Source organism: Euleptes europaea, chromosome 1 (assembly GCF_029931775.1).
Source record: "Euleptes europaea isolate rEulEur1 chromosome 1, rEulEur1.hap1, whole genome shotgun sequence".
Lineage (NCBI taxonomy): Eukaryota > Metazoa > Chordata > Lepidosauria > Squamata > Sphaerodactylidae > Euleptes > Euleptes europaea.
The window spans coordinates 140,537,460-140,558,067 of record NC_079312.1 but is presented as its reverse complement, the minus strand read 5'-3'; positions in this window follow the sequence as shown (position 1 = coordinate 140,558,067).

Sequence of the window (20,608 nt, the reverse complement as noted above, 5' to 3'; positions counted from 1 at the left end):
AAGGGAGCTTCTTCAGCCTCAAACAAGTCCAAGGGAGAGTTTGAGCTTCCTTCTTCCTTGGATGCAGCCAGGTTGTCTCTGGTCCACAGACCCCACAGATAGCCTGCTGCCTTCCTCCCTAGCTGCCCTCCTCTCTGTGCTTATACTGTATCTCCTCCAGGCCAGAGAGGCCCCTCCCAGGCTCTGCCCCTAACCCTCCCCCCAGAAGTCCATAAAAGGTTGGGAGGCTCCTGCCTTCTGCCAGCACATGGACACTGGCCTGGTTGCTCGCTCCTGCTCCGCCTGTGCCCTCCTGACAATCAGCTGTTTTGCAGGATGGGGCTCTTCAGCCGGTAGTGACCGGGCTAGTTTTGGGCCCAGGAGCTTTGCACATACCGTGGCTGCGTATGTGGGATCAGAGGCTCTTCCTTCACCCCCAGAGGCTCCTGGAGGAGAAAAAGAAGGTGTCTCATCTCTCCCACCATTCCCTCCATCCCAAGCCTCATTCCTGGTGGCTTCCATTTTCTCTGGGCCAGTGAGAGGGGTTGTGGCTTGCAAGACCAGGAGGCTAGAGCGAGGGCCCGTCCCAGGACAAAAAGTTTCATGAAACAAATACGAAACCAGAGAATCTGCAAAGGTGAGTGATGTCAGCAGAGCTGCTTTATCCAGCGGTTCTCCATTTGATGTAATGAATCTATACTACTATATAAGCAGAGTGTTGTAGAGAATAAAGTACTGGGTAGGCAAAGACTCTGTAGCTCATCTGGCCATGACCTAAACAGCTGCTATTATACTTGTGCCATGATGTGTATTACCAAGCAGCTATTTCAAGAAAAGAACATCGATGTCATGGTGACTGCCTTGCTCATAGTAACAGCAACTTGCAGAGGGTTACAAATGAGCATTGACATCTCGGTTTCCATAGGAATTTGATGAGCAATGAGGGTTTTAAGAACAGTGTTGCTAAACAAAGGTTATTCAGCACTTTGATGATTATAATTGCTTATAATCTAGCTGGGATTTGAGTTCACACACATACTAGTTTTGATCTTGATGTAAAACAGTCCTGTTGAAACAGAACATCAAGGGCTGCATTGTTCTCCACAGTCACCTCTGCAAATACAAATGGTAAAGACCACATATGCATGCCATTATTGTTGGGTCAGTAGGGTACATGAAAAACTATGACATACCCAGTGAGAGAAGAGAGGAATGGAAATGTGTTTTAGTGGCTTATTTTTAACAGCAAGTTGCTCAATGGACAGAGAAAAAGGACCAGAAAGCTGCCTGTTTATCAGGAAAGAGAAACATGAAAGCCCAAGTCAGCAAGTGGTTTTTCTGAAGGGCTACTTTGAAGAAGCGATATAGGATGCTGGACCATTGCTTAAAGGTAGCTGCAAATTCCACGATCACAGCTGCTGCTAATTCCCAATTTGTGTTACCCAAATCTGTCACTGTCCTAGGCCCTTCACATCAGAGCATCCCCTACAGATGTACAGTCAAAACACAAGACTAGGGTTAAAGCTTAGTAAAGCTCAGACCAAGAAAAGATGTAAGGCAGACAAAGCACTCAAGCAGCAAGTAATTTTATTACCCTAACAAGTTACAGAAATGAGAATCAGCGTGGAAAAGTAAGCAATTTTATCATAAAAACCAAATAAAATCACACCAACCTAATGTGTAGTTGTGTTACTTTAAGATAGGTACACAATTAAAGTTAATTTTAGTCCAAAAATTATGTTTCCTTTATTTGGTTGGTCCAGAGTAAACCAACCCAGATAAGAGAGGGGCTGCCCAAAACGGGACTAGAAGGTGGGAATGTTGCTTAGGATAAGAGGAAGAGATCCCCTAACCAGGATACAATGGGGAAGGAATGTAGTAGAACATGCCAGTCTGCAATGGGAATTGGAAGAGCTGGGAGAGGGGGAATGGGAAAAAGACTTAAGTGGCTAGGTTCAGGAAGGGAAGCAGAATGGGAGAGGAGAACTCTTACTCTGCTTGGCTTGGAGAAGAAGGCTCCAATGTTGTCATACTCATAGTGATTGGAAGATGGCTCTGGATAGGAGTGATATACAAAGAACAGAAAGGTCAGGGATCTCTTCTTATGCACCTGAATTTACCTTGGTGCCTATGAGGAAGAGTTGTGATTGACCCTATTTGGTATAGAATTGGGATCTTTTATGGCATTGGACCAGAACTTTGGAACCTAACCAACATTGTGTTGCTATCATAGGAAAGGAATTAGCTAACGGGGAATACATTCTTAAAATTGCCTATTTGGTTGAGAAGCTTCCCAGAGCTTGTTCAGACTAGCTCAAGGGCAGCACACCTCCTTTTGTCCAAGCTGGGTCCTCCCTCAGATCTTCAGAGGTAGCAGATACTCTTATTGTAAAGCTGCACAGAGCCAGTTGAGGTACAGTCAAGAAAGCAAATTGATTATGATTACAAGTGAAATATCAGTCCTGGACACCAGTATAAAATCAGGAGCATCTTCTCTTGGTCAATTTTACAGTCTGCTTTCACTCATACAAGCAGCTGGTAACCACAGTTTATGATGTTTGTATTTAATTTTTACTGGAGTAATTGGCAGTAGGAAATCCAAGCTGCTCACTCATTTACAATCTTGTTAAAGTCCATTGTTACTTACTGGGATTATACTATACAGCAAGGCACTGTCCCATTGACCTCTATAATTTCACAGAGTTAAACTTATTTTAATAAATTGCTCCCAAAAAGCATTCATTTGGAAAATCATAATGCTGTTATTAATGTCAGTGGGAGATAAAATTCCATGTTGTGATGTAAGAAGCAGCTGGCAGCAGAACCCTTTCCCTTCAAACTGTAGAGAAATCTGAATATCATAAATGGAGTATTAACCTTGTTTTGCTTTCTTGAGTTCATTTCCTAGAACACCCAGCAATTGCATGTTTTTTTGGCCAGGTCAATAGCTGTGTTCATTTTCCAAACAAATCTCCTTGCTGACCCAGGGTTAATTAAAGGAACGCCGCTATTCAATGAATTCAAACATTTTTTAAAAGTTAACATTTTATTAACACACAACTTTATTAAACAACAACATTATAAACATTTAATTGTAGGAATTAGATTGATTTTGGAATAAATTGGCCACAGCTTGGAATTGGCAAACAGCTGCGACCCTCGTGGCGCAGCATGCGTGATGTGTCAAGTGCCCAGGCCGTGTCCACCACGGCCATGAAGTAAACACTGCCCACAGGACTCCCGCTGTGGGCAACTGGGATGGCAGTACCAGGATGACACCAGGACGAACACCACTGGGTGTTATCCCCCACCACTTGGGAAGAGGCGGACACCTGCCCTGCCGTCAGGGCATGTCCCCGAAGCCTCTCCCAAAACCCTTGGGATAGGGTTCCCAAAACCAGGGAAGCGACCAATTCCTATGGAGCTTCCCCCCCCAAAATGACACATCCACATGCTAAACCGCCCCAAGCTGTGACTATAAGCAATAAACCTTAGGGAGGGTGGGTGGGTTCACAAAGAAAACGGAGTGAGCTGAGGGCGGGCCCGTCCCCTGTTATATACTGAGGGGCGAGGCTAGCCACGCCCCCCACCCAGCTCCCGCCTTCCGCCCTCATTGGCTGGAGCCCTTCTTTGCTCCAGCCAATGAGAAGGCTGTATCTGGGCAAATCAGGTCCGGCACGAGCCCCGTGCGCGCGCAAACGCACATGTCGGGCGGCCGGACCCGATTTCCCTCCCCCTCCGCCGCGATCGCTCCTTCCTCCCCCCGGGGCAGCAAAGATGGCTCCCGGTAAGGCGGGAACCCTGTCTTGCTGACCCAGGGTTAATTAAAGGAACGCCGCTATTCAATGAATTCAAACATTTTTTAAAAGTTAACATTTTATTAACACACAACTTTATTAAACAACAACATTATAAACATTTAATTGTAGGAATTAGATTGATTTTGGAATAAATTGGCCACAGCTTGGAATTGGCAAACAGCTGCGACCCTCGTGGCGCAGCATGCGTGATGTGTCAAGTGCCCAGGCCGTGTCCACCACGGCCATGAAGTAAACACTGCCCACAGGACTCCCGCTGTGGGCAACTGGGATGGCAGTACCAGGATGACACCAGGACGAACACCACTGGGTGTTATCCCCCACCACTTGGGAAGAGGCGGACACCTGCCCTGCCGTCAGGGCATGTCCCCGAAGCCTCTCCCAAAACCCTTGGGATAGGGTTCCCAAAACCAGGGAAGCGACCAATTCCTATGGAGCTTCCCCCCCCAAAATGACACATCCACATGCTAAACCGCAACAAGCTGCAAGGAGGCCGATTCACTCACGGGCCCCTGCAGCCGCAGGGAAACCGAACTCAACTCTCGGACCCGAACTCAACTCTCGGACCCTTGCAGCTTCCGCCACACTTCACAGCTGAAGCCAATTCCTTAAGCCTCCCCGAACATTATGCAGCCATAGGTCCATGCCCCAGCTGGTGAGGTGCACGCCATCCTGGCGATAAAGTGACTCTATGCGGAAAGAAATGTCCCATTGTCGTATGATCACTCCGCCTAGTCTGATCACTTCCCTCCCAACAGCGTTGGTGACTTTCCTCCTAGTCACGTCTACCCTGTGCACATTGTGGGCACCTCTCCAGCGCCTCCTTTCTAGGAGATCCGACCAGCAAATCACCGTTGCTGGGCATAACGATGCAAATGTCAAGAGATCACGACACATCTCAGTAGCAAGGTCTTTGCCTCGAGTATGTACTAAGTCGTTCTCACCCAGTTGGAGGACCAGTGCATGAGGAGCTCCAAACCTTTCAAGCAAGTGATGAAGGACTGGTATTAGCGAACACCAACGCATGCCTCGCTGGCCGAACCATTGCACCCGTACTGCTTGCTCCAGTCCCAAATGCTGTCCCCATCCAGATGCAGCCGCATAACGTCCATTCCAGAAAACGATGCTGTGGCCCACGACCCACACAGTCCGCCACGGTCCTAAAACTCGGAGCACAATTAAAAGAAAACGCGGTCAGGCCTGACATAAGACTTATACGATGCAGAACGCCATCGGCCGATGGCTTGTATCTGGCTGACAGCCATGCCCTCTCCAGCCGCTTGTGTGGCTGCTCCTATACGAAAGGAATGGCCACTAAAATCAGACGTGGGGAAGCCCATGGAGCAGACCGAAGCCTTAAAAACACTGATAAATTGATAGCGGGTCAGCGGTGTGCAATCAGCATGTATCAATAAGCATCCCTTTATGTGCGGCCGTATAGCTAGAAACCTTTTTAAAGCTCTGACAGGGCTGGTCAGTCTTGGACCGACGAACGACAATCGTCAGTGCTGAGTTGTGAAGGCATATGTCCCCCAAAAGTAAGGCCCTGCTGGTCAAATCATGACGGGATTGAGCCACGAGTTCGCTCAGTCGGAACGCCCCAAAGAAGGCTAAAGAAAATGCTGCCTCAAATAAGGTGGCCTCATAGCGAGAAGTGCACAAGGATGGCAGTAGCCGTACAATCCTTTGTAGCATATCCAAAGTGACTGGCCTCCTGACGTCCCTAATGGACGGTGTCTCGCGCTGCCAGCCTTTGACAGCCTTTCTGGCTCGAAAGGATGCACAAGGATCACTGAAACCGTGTGCTTTTGAAAAGAAAGAGATAGCCGCCATGTGAACTCCGATAGTCCTAGCAGCGTAACCACTGTCTTTTAAATGGGCTAAGTAACGTAAAGCCAAAGTTTCTGTGACAGGCCACAGACCATCCCGACCCATAATGGACAAAAAACTCTCAAAGTGGTGCACGGCTCTATCATATGCCCGAATGGTGGCAGGGGCCAATGAGCTCCGAATGCCGGTCATAATGACGTTTCCCCAAGAGCCCATAGCTCTGCTGGAAAAGGTTGTGGGAGCCGGTCCGCTTCTGGTGCCAGGAGACGGAATCTGTCCATCTGAAAACGAGACAGAGCATCCGCTAAGCAATTGTCTAGGCCTGGGACATGTTGGGCTGTCATAGAAATGTTATTGGCCAAAGATGTTAACACGAGAAAGCGCACAAGGCGCATGACCCTGACTGATCTGGATGTTTGCCTGTTAACCACCCTGACTACAGCCTGGTTGTCGCACCAGAAGCGAACTCTTGCATTCTTAAAATGGTCAGCCCAGATATAAACGGCAACCACAATGGGGAATAATTCTAAGAACGTCAAATCCCGGCATACGCCTGACCCCTGCCAACCCACAGGCCAGCGCTGTGCACACCACTGTCCATTAAAATAAACCCCGAAACCGATGCTACCTGCGGCATCAGATCGGACCTGCAAATCCCGACCTAAAACAAGGCTGTGTTGCCAGAGGGATATGCCATTGTATTGCTCAAGAAACTGAAGCCACGTTTGAATATCTTCTTTCATGCCCTTGGAAACCCTGATACGATGGTGTGGTGCTCTTACGCCCCTCGTGGCTTGGTTAAACCGAGCACAGAAAGCCCTGCCCGGGGAGATAACCCGGCAAGCAAAATTTAGATGGCCGATAAGAGACTGTAACTCTTTCAAGGTGCACTTTGTTTTATTAGCAACTAAAGATAGCAAAGCCCTTAAAGCCAGGAGTTTTTCTTCTGGCAAGCTGGAAGTCCCATTGATGGTATCGATCTGAATGCCTAGAAATGTAAGGACTGGTGAGGGGCCCTCTGTCTTTTCTGCTGCTAGTGGCACTCCTAGTTCCTCAGCCAGAGTGGCAAATGCTGTCAAAAGGTTGCCACATAAGGGGCTGTTATGAGGTCCGATAAATAAAAAATCATCTAAATAATGAGTTACTGTGGACGACCCTGTGCGCCACTGTATTGCCCATTCCAAAAAGGAACTGAAAGCTTCGAATGCAGCACATGCTACAGAGCAGCCCATTGGCATGGCCTTATCTATGTAGAAGGACCCCCCAAATCTAAAACCAAGTAAACAAAAGTCTTCCGGGTGTACTGGAAGCAACCTAAAGGCTGATTGAATGTCACATTTTGCTAACAAAGCTGCATGCCCACAAGATCTAACCAAACCCAGTGCATGATCGAATGAAGAATATTTAACTGTTGACAGCTCGGGTGGAATCCCATCATTAACAGATAGCCCTTTTGGGTAGGACAGGTGATGTATCAGCCTAAACTCCCCAGGTGTCTTTTTGGGCACTACTCCCAGAGGAGATACTCTCAGGTTGGGGATAGGTGGGAACGCAAAGGGGCCTGCAATTCTGCCCAAGTCTAACTCTTTGTTGATTTTTTGAGCGACTACATCAGGCATATCTATGACCGATTTTAAATTGCCCGATAACATAGGAGGTCTAGCGTTAAAGAAAGGGATGCGGAAACCCACGGAGAAGCCATGTAAGAGATATAAAGCTCTTGCCCTATTTGGATAATGAGCCAACAAAGATCTTAACTTATCCAGTTTAATTGGTGTGCAGGCCAGACCCTGTAGACGCCCGTGTCTACTTGGTAGCAGAGGTGTTGGTATTGGTGGAACTGCTATCTTTCTTGCTACCTGAAGGGGCTGACCTGCCACCCCGAAAGGGCTGACGACCAGAAGTGCCGCCCCGTGGGCAGGTGGAACGGGGATGGGGGCCGAAGCACACCTCACAGGAGTGGTCATATCTGCATACTTTTCGTTGACATTTTCCCATCCCAAAATCCCAGCAGATACGTCTATCGGGATCCCTACGAGTTTTTGTAGGCCAAGCTGCTCTGTTGACCTCAACTCTGGGCCTCGTAATACATGGGCCCACTTTGAGAAGCCATAAGTTGCTATTAATGAGGTCCCATCGAGTCCTCTGATTCTTAGACGCCCGTTTACGGAAGGCTTCGTCATACTCTAAGGCAGCAGAATCACCTGCCAAAGACCTAGCTTTGAGCACATTACTCTGGTAATTCAAGAGGTGCCATGCCCTTTCAGGGTAAGAAGAAGCAATGACACCAGCAAAAATGGTAAAGCCAGCCATCCACCTATCAAATGACCTGTCCCCAAAACCTGCCTTGTCTTTTCGTTTATCTTTTGAGGACGATTGAGACCTTCGTCCTTCCTCCTCCACTGGCTTTATGAGGGAGAAGACATTAATGTAATAGCCATTGAGAATATCCTCCCTTAATCTCCTGGGAAGATGAATACCAGGAGGATCCTCGTCATCCTTAAATGCAGGAGGGAGGATGAGACCCCTGTTTAGTGGCGTAGGGTCCCACATCTCCCTGGCCTCCCCCTGACTAGGCAGTTTTGGTTGCTTTTTCATACGTCTTAATGCCCAAGGAGGTAAACCAGGCACAGACGCAGCTGACAGCCAATAGTCATCTGCCCCATCAACTGAGTCGGTGGAAGTAGAAGACTCACCGTCGGAAGAGGAAGAAGACGAGTCTAACGTTCGCCTCCGTTTCTCTGTCTTCCGGCTGCACCGTTTGCTAACAGCTTTGCTGCCTCTCCTGGGACGTCTCTGTTCAGGACTACTCGAGGATGAGCTAGAATGGTCAGAAGAAGGAGAGTCCCCGCCACCCCTAGTGCGCTTTTCTGGGCGACCCCTATAATTGTTGAGGCCACTGGGGCCAGGCACAGCATCGTCCTCCATTTGACATGCATTCCACTCATTTAACTTAGTAGAAAGCTGTTGAACTGCATAAGAAAGGTCCCTTAAGCCAGAGGAGTTAGAATGAGCTTGTGCTTTTGACTTAGCCGTTTGGCATGTGGCTTTAGCCCTTCTAGTAGTGCTCCCCGCACGAGAAGAATGAACTGCGCTAGCTCTAGTTGTGCTTGAACCAGTGGCCCCAGTGCGTATGCGTCTGGTTTGAGTGTGAGACGGCATCCCATTTGTTGTAGCAGGATCAGCACGGCGTCTAGTAGGAGCCAATGTGGCCCACGAGCGTCTAGCCGCCCCAGACCTCCCCCTAGTCGTAGGGATAGAGCTGCGTTGTACACCAGCAGCCTTGCGTTTTGGAGCCATGTTAAGTGCAGCTGTATACAACCAATCCAGAAATTATAGGGGCTAATGTGTGAAAGAAACCTCAAACTGGCAGCAGATTAATTACAGATCGCTAAGATAGCAAGTAGAACGTAATTGAAGCCGTATGTGCTCAATTGCAAAGATTGCAATGCAGCAGGTAGTATAATTACAGAGCACTGAGATAGCAGACAGAATGTGAATGCACTTGTATATGCCTGGATGCCAAGGCTGCAAAGCAGCAGGTGTAATAATCACAGACACTGAGATAGCAAATATAATGTAAATTCAGCTGTATACGTTTAAATGCCAGGCTGTAATGCAGCAGGTATGATAATATAGCTTAAATCCGCCTCCAATAGGAGGAGCGGTGACCCTCAACTGCCTCCAATAGGAGGAGCAGATAAGCAAAGCTTACCCCCAAAACAACAGGGGGGGGGATAAATGTGTGTGAGGATAGATGTGTGGCTAATGGAAAGATTGCCAGGCAGCCACTACACTTGATCCAAAAGGAGGGGGGGGTATTAGTGCTAAAGCAAAGCACCAAAAAAAAAAAAACAAAATTGTGAAAATATCCCGCCTGTTATTGCTGCAGGCGCGCTGGGCCAGCGGCCCGTAAAGTTCAAGCCGGCCCCCCCTTTCCCCCCCCGCTTCCCTTTGCTGTCCTCTCTCTTGATATCTATCTGGGCTTGTCCGCTCGATTTTTAAAATCTCTCTGTGCTTGTCCGCTCCCGTGCTAACTCGCCTCCACTTCTCTTTAAAAGATCTCTCTCGGCTTGTCCGCTCAGCAAAACCACCGCACTGTGCTCCAAAGCCAACCGTTCCGCTTTCACAAAGAAAACGGAGTGAGCTGAGGGCGGGCCCGTCCCCTGTTATATACTGAGGGGCGAGGCTAGCCACGCCCCCCACCCAGCTCCCGCCTTCCGCCCTCATTGGCTGGAGCCCTTCTTTGCTCCAGCCAATGAGAAGGCTGTATCTGGGCAAATCAGGTCCGGCACGAGCCCCGTGCGCGCGCAAACGCACATGTCGGGCGGCCGGACCCGATTTCCCTCCCCCTCCGCCGCGATCGCTCCTTCCTCCCCCCGGGGCAGCAAAGATGGCTCCCGGTAAGGCGGGAACCCTGTCTTACTTCACATTGCAGTAAATGTGTGGGTTTTATGAAGACTATAATTCCACCATGAGCTCATTAAAAACTTAGACTTTTGATCAACTGATTCAACATAACACAGATTTAAGTCTGCCTACCAAGCACTATTTATGGGATCATCCATACTAGTTTTTTATGGACTAGGAACACTTTTTCAGGACTTTCAGTCCCTATAGTCATGACAGGAAGACACCTCAGCTAGTCAATAGAATTGTCTTAGGCTGGGGCCAACATTGGCAAATAGGTTGTGCATATTGATATACCCAAACTGAAAATAAACCCAAAATTAGCCTTTTCAGTAATTTTCGGGCTTCAGGTTTACCAAACATCAAAACCTGGGAGTCTCCCCGAAGCGGAATAATTATTCAGCTTTTTTGGGTTCAGCTATTCACCTTTGCTTAGAAGTATGGCTCTGTGCTTTCTCCCCTTTTTTTCTTTTTTGACTGGTTTTGTTAGGGCCCCATAATTGGGGCCCTTTTGAGGTAGGGGTCATGTAATCCAAGCCAACTTTGTCTGACCAACAACCACCCGCATAGCCATCTGTCCATCACCATTCAGTGGGTTAATATGGATAAAGCATAAGTTTTTTTTAAAAAAAGACAGGGCTCACCCAGTGCCATCCAGAGGAATATACCCTCCAATTAAAAAGTGCCAGATTTGACTGCTGCAACCACCAGGCTTCCAAAGGAGACTTCTCAGCCACACAGTTTGAAGCACTCTCCTTCAGACAGCCTTTCTGACTATATATTACTCTTCCTACACCCTTGACACTGAGAGGCACTGTCCTTCAGTGTTACTACTCTGAAGATGCCTGCCACAGTTGCTGGCGAAACGTCAGGAAAGAAAATTCCAAGACCACGGTTACACAGCCCAAATAACCTACAAGAACCAATGAACTCTGACCGTGAAAGCCTTCGACAATGTTCATTTTTATTGTTGATATTCTTCCCAACCATGAAATGTTCAACGTTGCCCATTGATTTAGGTCTTTTTCTATTTCTCTCCATACCTTTCGGTAGTTGGTTTTGAAGAGTGTGTTATTCTGTGATGACATATAAATGCCTAAGTATTTCACCGGATCCTTCGTTACTTGACATCTAGTTGTTTCTTTGATAAATGTTTGTTCTCTTTTGGAGAGATTGAAGGTTAGAATCTTGGTCTTGGATTTATTGAGCTTATAACCTGAAAAATTGGCAAATCTTTTAATATGAGATTGTATATTAGGCACTGCTCCCACTGGATCTTGGCAAATTAATACTACATCATCCGCGTAGCTTTTGATTTTGTGTTCTTCGTTCTTATATTTCATTACTTTAATATTGGGCTCCATCCTTATGTAATTTGCTGAAACTTCCATTGCCAGATCAAATAACATTGGTGACAAAGGGCAACCTTGTCTTGTGCCTTTTGCAATATCGAATTCTTCAGATAAGCTTCCATTAATCAGAAGATGTGCTTTTTGACGGGAATAAATTGCATAAAATATAGTGTAGAAAGTGTCTCCACAGCCCATATGTTTCAGAGTTTTAGAAATGAATTTCCAGGAAACATTGACAAAAGCTTTTTTGGCATCCAAGAATATAAGTGCGGCCTTCAGTGATTTAGATTTGATGTATTTAGTGGCACTGAGAACCAATCTGACATTGTCCTTAGGAATAAATCGGTCTGATCCGGATGTACCAGTCTGGCAATACATCTCTGCAGTATTTTGGTATAAATGGAAAGAAATAATTTGTAATCCACAATCAACAGAGAGATTGGTCTGTAGGCCTGAGGTAAATATGGGTCAGTACCTTCCTTTGGAATTAAAGAAATATGTGCTTCTTGCCATGAATTTGGGATTCTTTCATTGTCAATTACATCATTAAATGTCTTAAGCAAGATTGGTGTAAGTTAAGGAACGGATCGGATGTTACCCTCCTCATATAGGCCAATATCGTTGCTCAACACAGATTATAAAATATTCACTACAATACTTGCACAAAGATTGTTAGCTTATGCAGACAAGTTGATACATCCAGACCAGACTGGCTTTATACCTAAACGACATATGGCGGACAATATTAGATTTTTGATTAATGCGCGAGAACTTGTAAAACACAGAAAAGAGAAAATGGCCTTCATCTTTGTGGACGCGGAAAAAGCTTTCGATAATATTTCATGGAGCTTTGAAAAAACAAAGACAATATTCAAGAATTTACCAGAAATAGAGCAACAGGAATTCATCTCGTTTACAGGTTGGGAGAAGGCCAACAAAGTTAAATATTTGGGAATCTGGATCTCAGCGAAGAACAAAGAATTGTTAATTAACAACTACTTTAAACTATGGGGTAAAATAAAAACTGATATGATCATTTGGTCAAATAAAAAGTTGTCACTACTGGGACGTATTTCAATAATTCAAATGAATGTGTTACCAAGGATGCTCTTCTTATTCCAAAACCTGCCTATAATATCACATGTTAAATACTTTGATATTTGGAGGAAGGACATTTTAAACTTCATCTGGCAAGGGAAAAAACCGAGGATTGCTTATAAATATTTGGTGGACCTTAAAGTCAGAGGAGGTTTAGCATTACCAAACTTTCAACTTTACGCTGAAGCGGTAGCCTTAACATGGCTAAAAGACTGGATTACCTTATCAAATACACGTTTACTGGAGCTTGAAGGCTTTAATAATATTAGTGGATGGCATGGCTATTTATGGTATGACAAAATCAAGATACAAGCATCATTTAGGAATCATATAATCAGGTCCTCTTTATTGCGTATTTGGATGAAATATAAACATATTTTGGAACCAGCAACACCGATGTGGATTTCACCGCAAGAAATGTTAACACTACGTCCACTTAGACCGGACAAATTTATAATCTACCAGGAATTAATTAAATGGGAAGGGAAAAAATGTTCATTAAAGGAATTTCAATTTTTTAAAGAGGATCTACAATGGTTGCAATACTGTCAGATTAAATCAGTTTTTGTACAAGATATGAAAAATGGATTTTCTAAAGAAAAGTCCCCTTTCCACAAGATGTTATTAGATAACAATTTGAAATTGATCTCGAAAATGTATAATCTACTTTTAACAATATATTGTGAGCAGGAGACAATTAAACCAACTATGATCGACTGGGCTCAAAACATGGGACATGATATTGCTTTAAATAAATGGGAAAGACTATGGTCAAAAGATTTGAAAGGAATAAATGCGCAATCAATTCGAGAAAACATTTATAAAATGATGTATAGATGGCATTTAACACCTAAGAAGATTGCAAAGATATATAAAGTGACATCCCCTAAGTGTTGGAAATGTAATAAGGAAATTGGTTCCTTCTATCATATGTGGTGGACTTGTGATAAAGCTAAAGATTTTTGGGATATGATCTACAATGAATTGAGATTAATAGTACAAAAAAATATACCCAAAACACCAGAAATGATGCTATTAAGTATGATACCTGATGATTTGCTAATACAAAGAACTTTTTTGATCTATGCTACAACAGCTGCGAGACTGCTTTATGCAGCAAAATGGAAAGGGGCAGAAATTCCCGAGAAAAAAGACTGGATTGGGAAAATGTTTGAATTGGTGGAAATGGCAAAACTTACAGCCATTTTAAATGAAAAAGACAATGTTCGATTTTTAGGGGAATGGGAGGATTGGATGAAATATTGTGAATATGAATTAAAACTGGGGAAAATGGAAGAATACTTATTAATCTGATCTAGAGGACACAATTAATATTAAGAGTTATAATCATTTATATTAATAGAAGATGTTTTATGAAAGTTAAATGAATTTATGATAGTTAAGATCAGACCAATTACGATGGGATGAATACTTTATTAAGAGGCGGAGAGAGGCGATGGGGAAGTCGTAAATTTTCCTTTAATTTGTTTTTTTGTTATGAATTCAAGAAACCATAACAACATAGAGTTAGAATTTTGAATTTCATATTGCTTTTATTGTTGTTTACTATCATGGAAAATTTGTATTATAAAAACCAATAAAATTATTATATATAAAAAAGATAATATTTCATGGAGCTTTATGAGACAGGTGGTCTACACTATAGGTAATGAAGGTAATTTATTCAATTGGATATCTAGCATTTATACGGATCAACAGGCGAAATTAATAATTAATGGTACCCTGACTAAAGACTTCAATATTGAAAAAGGAACTAGGCAAGGCTGTCCCTTATCACCTTTACTCTTTAACTTAACGCTAGAAGTACTGGCAAACAAAATCAGAACGAATCAAAGAATATCCGGTCTAAATGTTCAAGGCGAAGAATTTAAAATCAGAGCATATGCGGATGATGTTCTACTAACAATTTCACAACCAAAACCTAGCATCAAAGAACTTATGAAGGATATCCATGTCTATGGACAACTGGCAGGCTATAAAATCAACAAGGCTAAAACAAAAATTTTCTTAGAGCATTTATCTAAAGAAGAAGAATTGGAAATAACAAATATCTCAGGATTCACAAACTCTACTAAACCAATAAAGTATTTGGGAATAATTTTTCCAAAAAAATCTCAAGACCTATATAATTATAATTATCAAACGAGTTGGAATAAGATTGAATGTGATCTCCAAAGTTGGATTAAATTAAAAATTTCCTGGCTGGGCAGAATATCCCTAATAAAAATACTCCCGAGATTTAACTTTCTATTTCAAACCATCCCCATAAAGATTTCTGAAAAGGCACTAAAATCATGGCAACGACAAATTAATAGATTTGTCTGGGATAAAAAACGTCCTCAAATAAAATTTAAAATTATGACGGACGCAAAGAAAAGAGGAGGTTTGTCTCTTCCAAATCTAAAGATTTACCATCAAGCGGCAACTTTGGTGTGGGTTAAAGATTGGATTTTGCAAAATAACGAAAGAACCACCAAATTAGAATTAGCAAGCTTACAGGGTGGAGTACATCAATTACTATGGGGAAAGGACTGGAAGAAGAGACTAAAAGAAATGAAAGGCCATCCCATTGTAGAAAATATGGTGGAGGTGTGGCAAAAACTAAAACCCAGATTAAGTTTTGAAAAATCACTGCTGATGGCATCATTTAATGCTTATGGGTCAATAACTGAGAGGAAAACATACGGGACATTACAATACCAGGACTTGATAAAAACAGACGGATCTGTTAAGACAATAACTGAACTACAAACTGATTACCCGCGGATGTCTTGGCTGGTATACTACCAACTAACCTCAAGATTTAAAGAGGATTGCTGGACCCGAGGAATCTTGCAAGGTAAAACAGACTTTGAACAGCTGATAAGTAAGTCGACAGATCACTTATTAGGCAAAATTTATCACTTACTGCTGATATATGATACAGAACACGAACAAATAAAATCATGCCAAATTAAGTGGATGGAAAACCTTGATGAGATTATAACTACGGATGAATGGGAACAGCTATTCCGGGGAAATCTCAAATTTACTCTCAGCCAAGGAATTCAAGAAAACTGGCTCAAAATGCTACATAGATGGTACATTACACCGAGTGATATTCAAAATATGAACAGTTCAGCATCCGGTTTGTGCTGGAAATGCGGGAAAGCAAAAGGCACTTTCTATCACTGTTGGTGGACGTGCACATTAATTCAAAAATATTGGAAAAAGATTCATAAGGATATAGAAACTATAATCGGTCAACCTATTGTATATGATCCTAAATTTTTTCTTTTAAGCAAAGTACCAGACAAATACAGCAAAGATCATCAGATTATATTAAAATATCTAACAACGGCGGCAAGAATAGTTCTAGCATCAATGTGGAAAACAGAAAAAATACCGAAAATCAAACTTTGGATCGACAAAGCATATGAATTTATAACAATGGCACATCTAACAGAGCTACTACAGTCAGACACTCAAAAATCAAACAAAGACAAATGGCAAATTTTCTATGAATATATTAAAACTAAAAAATAATAAAAAAATCCTTTATTATGAAAATAAAGCTTATGATTATATATAACCTATCAAAAAAACGAGAATATCTAACAGAAGTACTTCAACCACATATCCAAAACTTGAATAAAGATAAACAATCAATCTATTTCTTTCTTTCTTTTTTTAAGGAATTTATTAAGATTAGAAAACAGTAATAGATTCTTTTAAATGTTATGAAAATGATTTTGGTGATTAAATACAATATGTTAAAAAATGATGACTAAGCAAACTATGTTAGGGTTTAACAAACGTCTTTTCTTTACACCTCCCTTACCCTTTTTCCTTTCCTGTATCCCCAGATAATTCTAAAATCAATAAAAATATCTAAAAAAAAAAAAGATTGGTGTAAGTTGTTCTTCAAAGAGTTTATAAAATTTTGGTGTGATCCCATCTGTTCCTGGTGCCTTATCATTCTTTAAATCTTTAATCACATCAACAATTTCTTGTGTGGTAATTTTTTGGCTGAGAGTTTCTTGATCCTCTATCATTAATTTTGGAAGACCAGCACAAGAAAGATATGACTGTAAATTCTCTTCCTGTAGGTTGTCTTTCACATAGAGTTGTTTTTTAAAAATCCTTGAAAATTCTTTCAATTTCTTCTTGCTTGTTGTATGTTTTTCCATTACTTTTGGCACCCAGTGATAAATTGTTCCTATTCCTTTAAATATTAAAAATGTGTCATTGTGCCATACATGTTCCAACACTGAGATACCTCAGAGAAAAAGAAAACCTAAGTTTATCAGACATAAATGGTTGAGTCTCTCTCATAGCTGGAGAGTCCCAGAAAACAAAACCTTGCAGTTTTATAGCTTTAACAGTGAAATACACAGGGACCAGTTAATGTGAATATACATCACCAAAGCATTAGCCTTAAATGCTCTATATATTTAGCTGATGCTCTATATATTTAGCTGTATTCAAGTGGAATAAGTTTTCCTTTCCCGGAACAAGTTGTACAACAATGTAGACAGAATTATAGCTGGTGAGGTCTTAGGTTCAGATCCCATTGCTTAAAGAAAATAATCAGCCATAAATTCTTGTTAACATTAGAAGAGGTTTGTTTGAACATATCCTGTTATGGCTTCTCACCCAAGCAGAAGAAAAATCTTGACTGATGGGTCTACAGTTGCATAGTTTTCCATGCTCCCTGTGTGAAATTTGGTAGCATCTTCTGTGTATGAGTTCTTTGGAGTATCATGGGGAATTACTTCCTATAACTAGATCTTTCTCAATTTCCTGGCAATGAACATTTCTTTTTTGCATTGACCATTGCTGGTTCATACTGGATGTTACTGATAGCTCAAGATGATTTAAATGCAAATATTGTGGGATACAGATAGGTCACAGGGACTATGAATAAACTCCTACTTTGTAGATGAAACAGTGGCCTGTACAGGGTACCCTGGAGGGGGGTGATCTGCTTACCCTAGATGGGTACATTTTATTTATTCATTTATATCCTGCTTTTCTCACATTCTGTGGGTAGTTCAAGGCAGCTTACAAATTCAGCTAAGCAAGAATTGAAAACATTTAAACAACAGAACAATCATTTATAAAGCAATTCCAATAAAGTTCCCCGCCACAGCCTAAAAACACTCCTAATATTTAGCTATTTGGACAATTTGAACCTTGCAGAGTTTATGAAAGTATAGCAACATGGAAGTCCTTCTTACTTCCTTTGGAAGAAAATTACAAAAAGCCAGTATACTTGCTGAAAGGAATTTGGAGTCCTAAGGATGATAGCCAAAAACTAGAATACATTTTAAGGTTTGAGAAATGCAATCCACAAAGTAGATGTAAGGTCTAGGGTTGTGCATATTGATATATCCCTACTGAAAATAAACCTGAAATTAGTCATTTCGGCAATATTCAGTTTTTGGTTTTACCAAATACCAAAACTTGGGAATCTGCCCAAAGCCAAATAGATGATTCCTGAAAAAGCTGAATACTTATTCAGTTTTTTTGGGTTTGGTTATTCACCTTTGCTTGGATGCACAGCTCTGTGCTTTCTCCCATTTTTCTATATTTTAAACTGGTTTTCTTAGGTAGGGATCATGTAATCGGAGCCCGTGTGGTCTGACCAACCATTCAGTGAGTTAATCTGGATAAAGCATAAGGGTGTTTTAAAAGACTAAGTCCCATCCGGAGGGATATACCCACCAACTAAAAAGAACACATGAACACATGAAGCTGCCTTATATTGATTCAGACCCTTGGTCCATCAAAGTCAATATTGTCTACTCAGAGCCGGCTTCAACAGCTGCTCACACCACCAGGCTTCTGAAGGAAACTCCCTCAACTGCGCAGATGAGCAGTCTCCTTCAGAATTGCCCCCATAGTCGAGACTTTGGCTTGCTCCAATATCACCACCATCCCTGAAAACCTGCTCTCAAACTGAAGGTCAGCCTGAGTAGAGGCTTCGTTTCACCACACCATCACCATCTCTTGAAATCAGATTTTTGATGACCAGAATAAAGGAATGTTCATTGGATGTCATTTGCCACCAAAAGAAATTTTTCCATGCCTTATTTTTCTTGCATTTAAGCCATTTTTCTCAGTTTGAAATGAATGAATGAATTTATTACTACAACATTAGCGAGAACATTGTTTGAAATCTAATCTGCATGGACATCATGCTCTGAGCCCCAGATACGAAGGGAGCCCGCAGACTTTGAGGTGCCAGCCTACCGAACAGATTTTTCCACCAGTCCTTGGCAACACTGAACTTTGAACCTGAAAACTGATGAACAGCTCAGCTCGCAAATGGCCATAAAGGCCATCTAGTCCATATAGATGGCCACGTAGGCCATCTAGTCCAACCCCCTGCTTAATGCAGGATCAGCCTAGAGCAGGGGTGGGGAACTTTTTTTCTGCTAAGGGCCATTTGCATATTTATAACATCGGGGGCCATACCGGGCATAGATCTCCTGATGGGGGGAGAGGCTAGGGTTGCCAGGTCCTCTTCACCACCAGGAGGAGGTTTTTGGGGTGGAGCCTGAGGAGGGCAGGGTTTGGGGAGGAAGACTGAATAGCCATAGAAAGAAAGAAAGAAAGAAAGAAAGAAAGAAAGAAAGAAAGAAAGAAAGAAAGAAAGAAAGAAAGAAAGAAAGAAAGAAAGAAAGAGGGGAGGGACGGAGAAAGAAGGAAAGAAAGAAATGGAGGGAGGGAGGGAGGGAGGGAGGGGGAGAAAGAAAGAAAAGGACGGAGGGAGACAGCATGCCCTTCTCTGCCAGACACGTGGCTGCTGAGGGGCTGCCTGACCAGCCTGGGCCTCTGCAAGCGCCCTGAGGAGGAGGCGGCGGTGGGCAAAGACAGCCAGGGAGAGGCACCTGAGGAGGAGGATGGGGGTGGTGGCCTGGAGCTGGACTTTTGGGAGCTGCCTGAAAGGGACAAGGAGGAGGAAGGCGGTGAGGAGGAGCTGCTGATGGAGCCTGGAGGAGGAGGCCTGGCCTCATTGCTGCTGGCCTCCCCACCGCCGCCACTGTCGTCTCTCGGGCTGGGCTTGGTGCTCCTGCCGCTGGCGGAGGCCTTCGAGGAGGCTGCCTCGCCCACCCGCCGGCTCACACACACGCACGTGGCTGGCTTCTTCTTCTTCTTCCCCCCTCTTTCTCGTCGCCCAACAGGTGACAGGCGGCAAGACGAGGTTTAAAGGGTGCCGCAGCGTTCCTACACACTGCGGCTTCCGGAACAGTTTCACCGCAGGCCCCCAGAAAATGTCATCTTAGCCTGAGGTTCCCCATCCCTGGCCTAGAGCATCCCAAACAAGTGTTTGTCCAGCCTCTGCTTAAAGACTGCCAGTGAGAGGGAGCTCACCACCTCCCTAGGTAGTCGATTCCACTGTCGAATAACTCTTGCTGTAAAAATATTTTTCCCTAATATCCGGCCGGTACCATTCCGCCTGCAATTTAAACCCATTATTGCGAGTCCCATCCTCTGCTGCCAACAGAAACAGCTCCCTGCCCTCCTCTAAGTGAAAGCCCTTCAAATACTTAAAGAGAGCAATCATGTCCCCCCTCAACCTCCTCTTCTCCAGACTAAACATTCCCAACTCCCTCAGCCTTTCCTCATAGGGCTTGGTGTCCAGGCCCCTGATTATCCTCATTGCTCTCCTCTGCACCTGCTCAATTCTGTACACATCTTTTTTGAAGTGAGGCCTCCAGAACTGCACACAATACTCCAGTTGCGGCCTGACCAATGCCGGGTACAGCAGCTTTATAATATCTTGCGATTTGGGTGTTATACCTCTGTTGATGCACCCCAAGATCGTATTAGCTTTTTTGCCACTGCATCACACTGGCTGCTCATATTTAACTTACGGTCCACCTGGACCCTAAGATCTTGTTCACACACACTGCTACCCACAAGTATAGCACCTATTCAATTTGCATGTCCCTCATTTTTTATGCAGAAGTAGAACTCAGCACTTATCCTTGTTGAATTCCATCTTGTTCACATCTGCCCACTTTAGCAGTGTGTTCAGATCTCATTGAATTCTATCTCTGTCTTCTGCTGTGTTCGCTGCTCATCCCAATTTGATGTCATCTGCAAATGTAA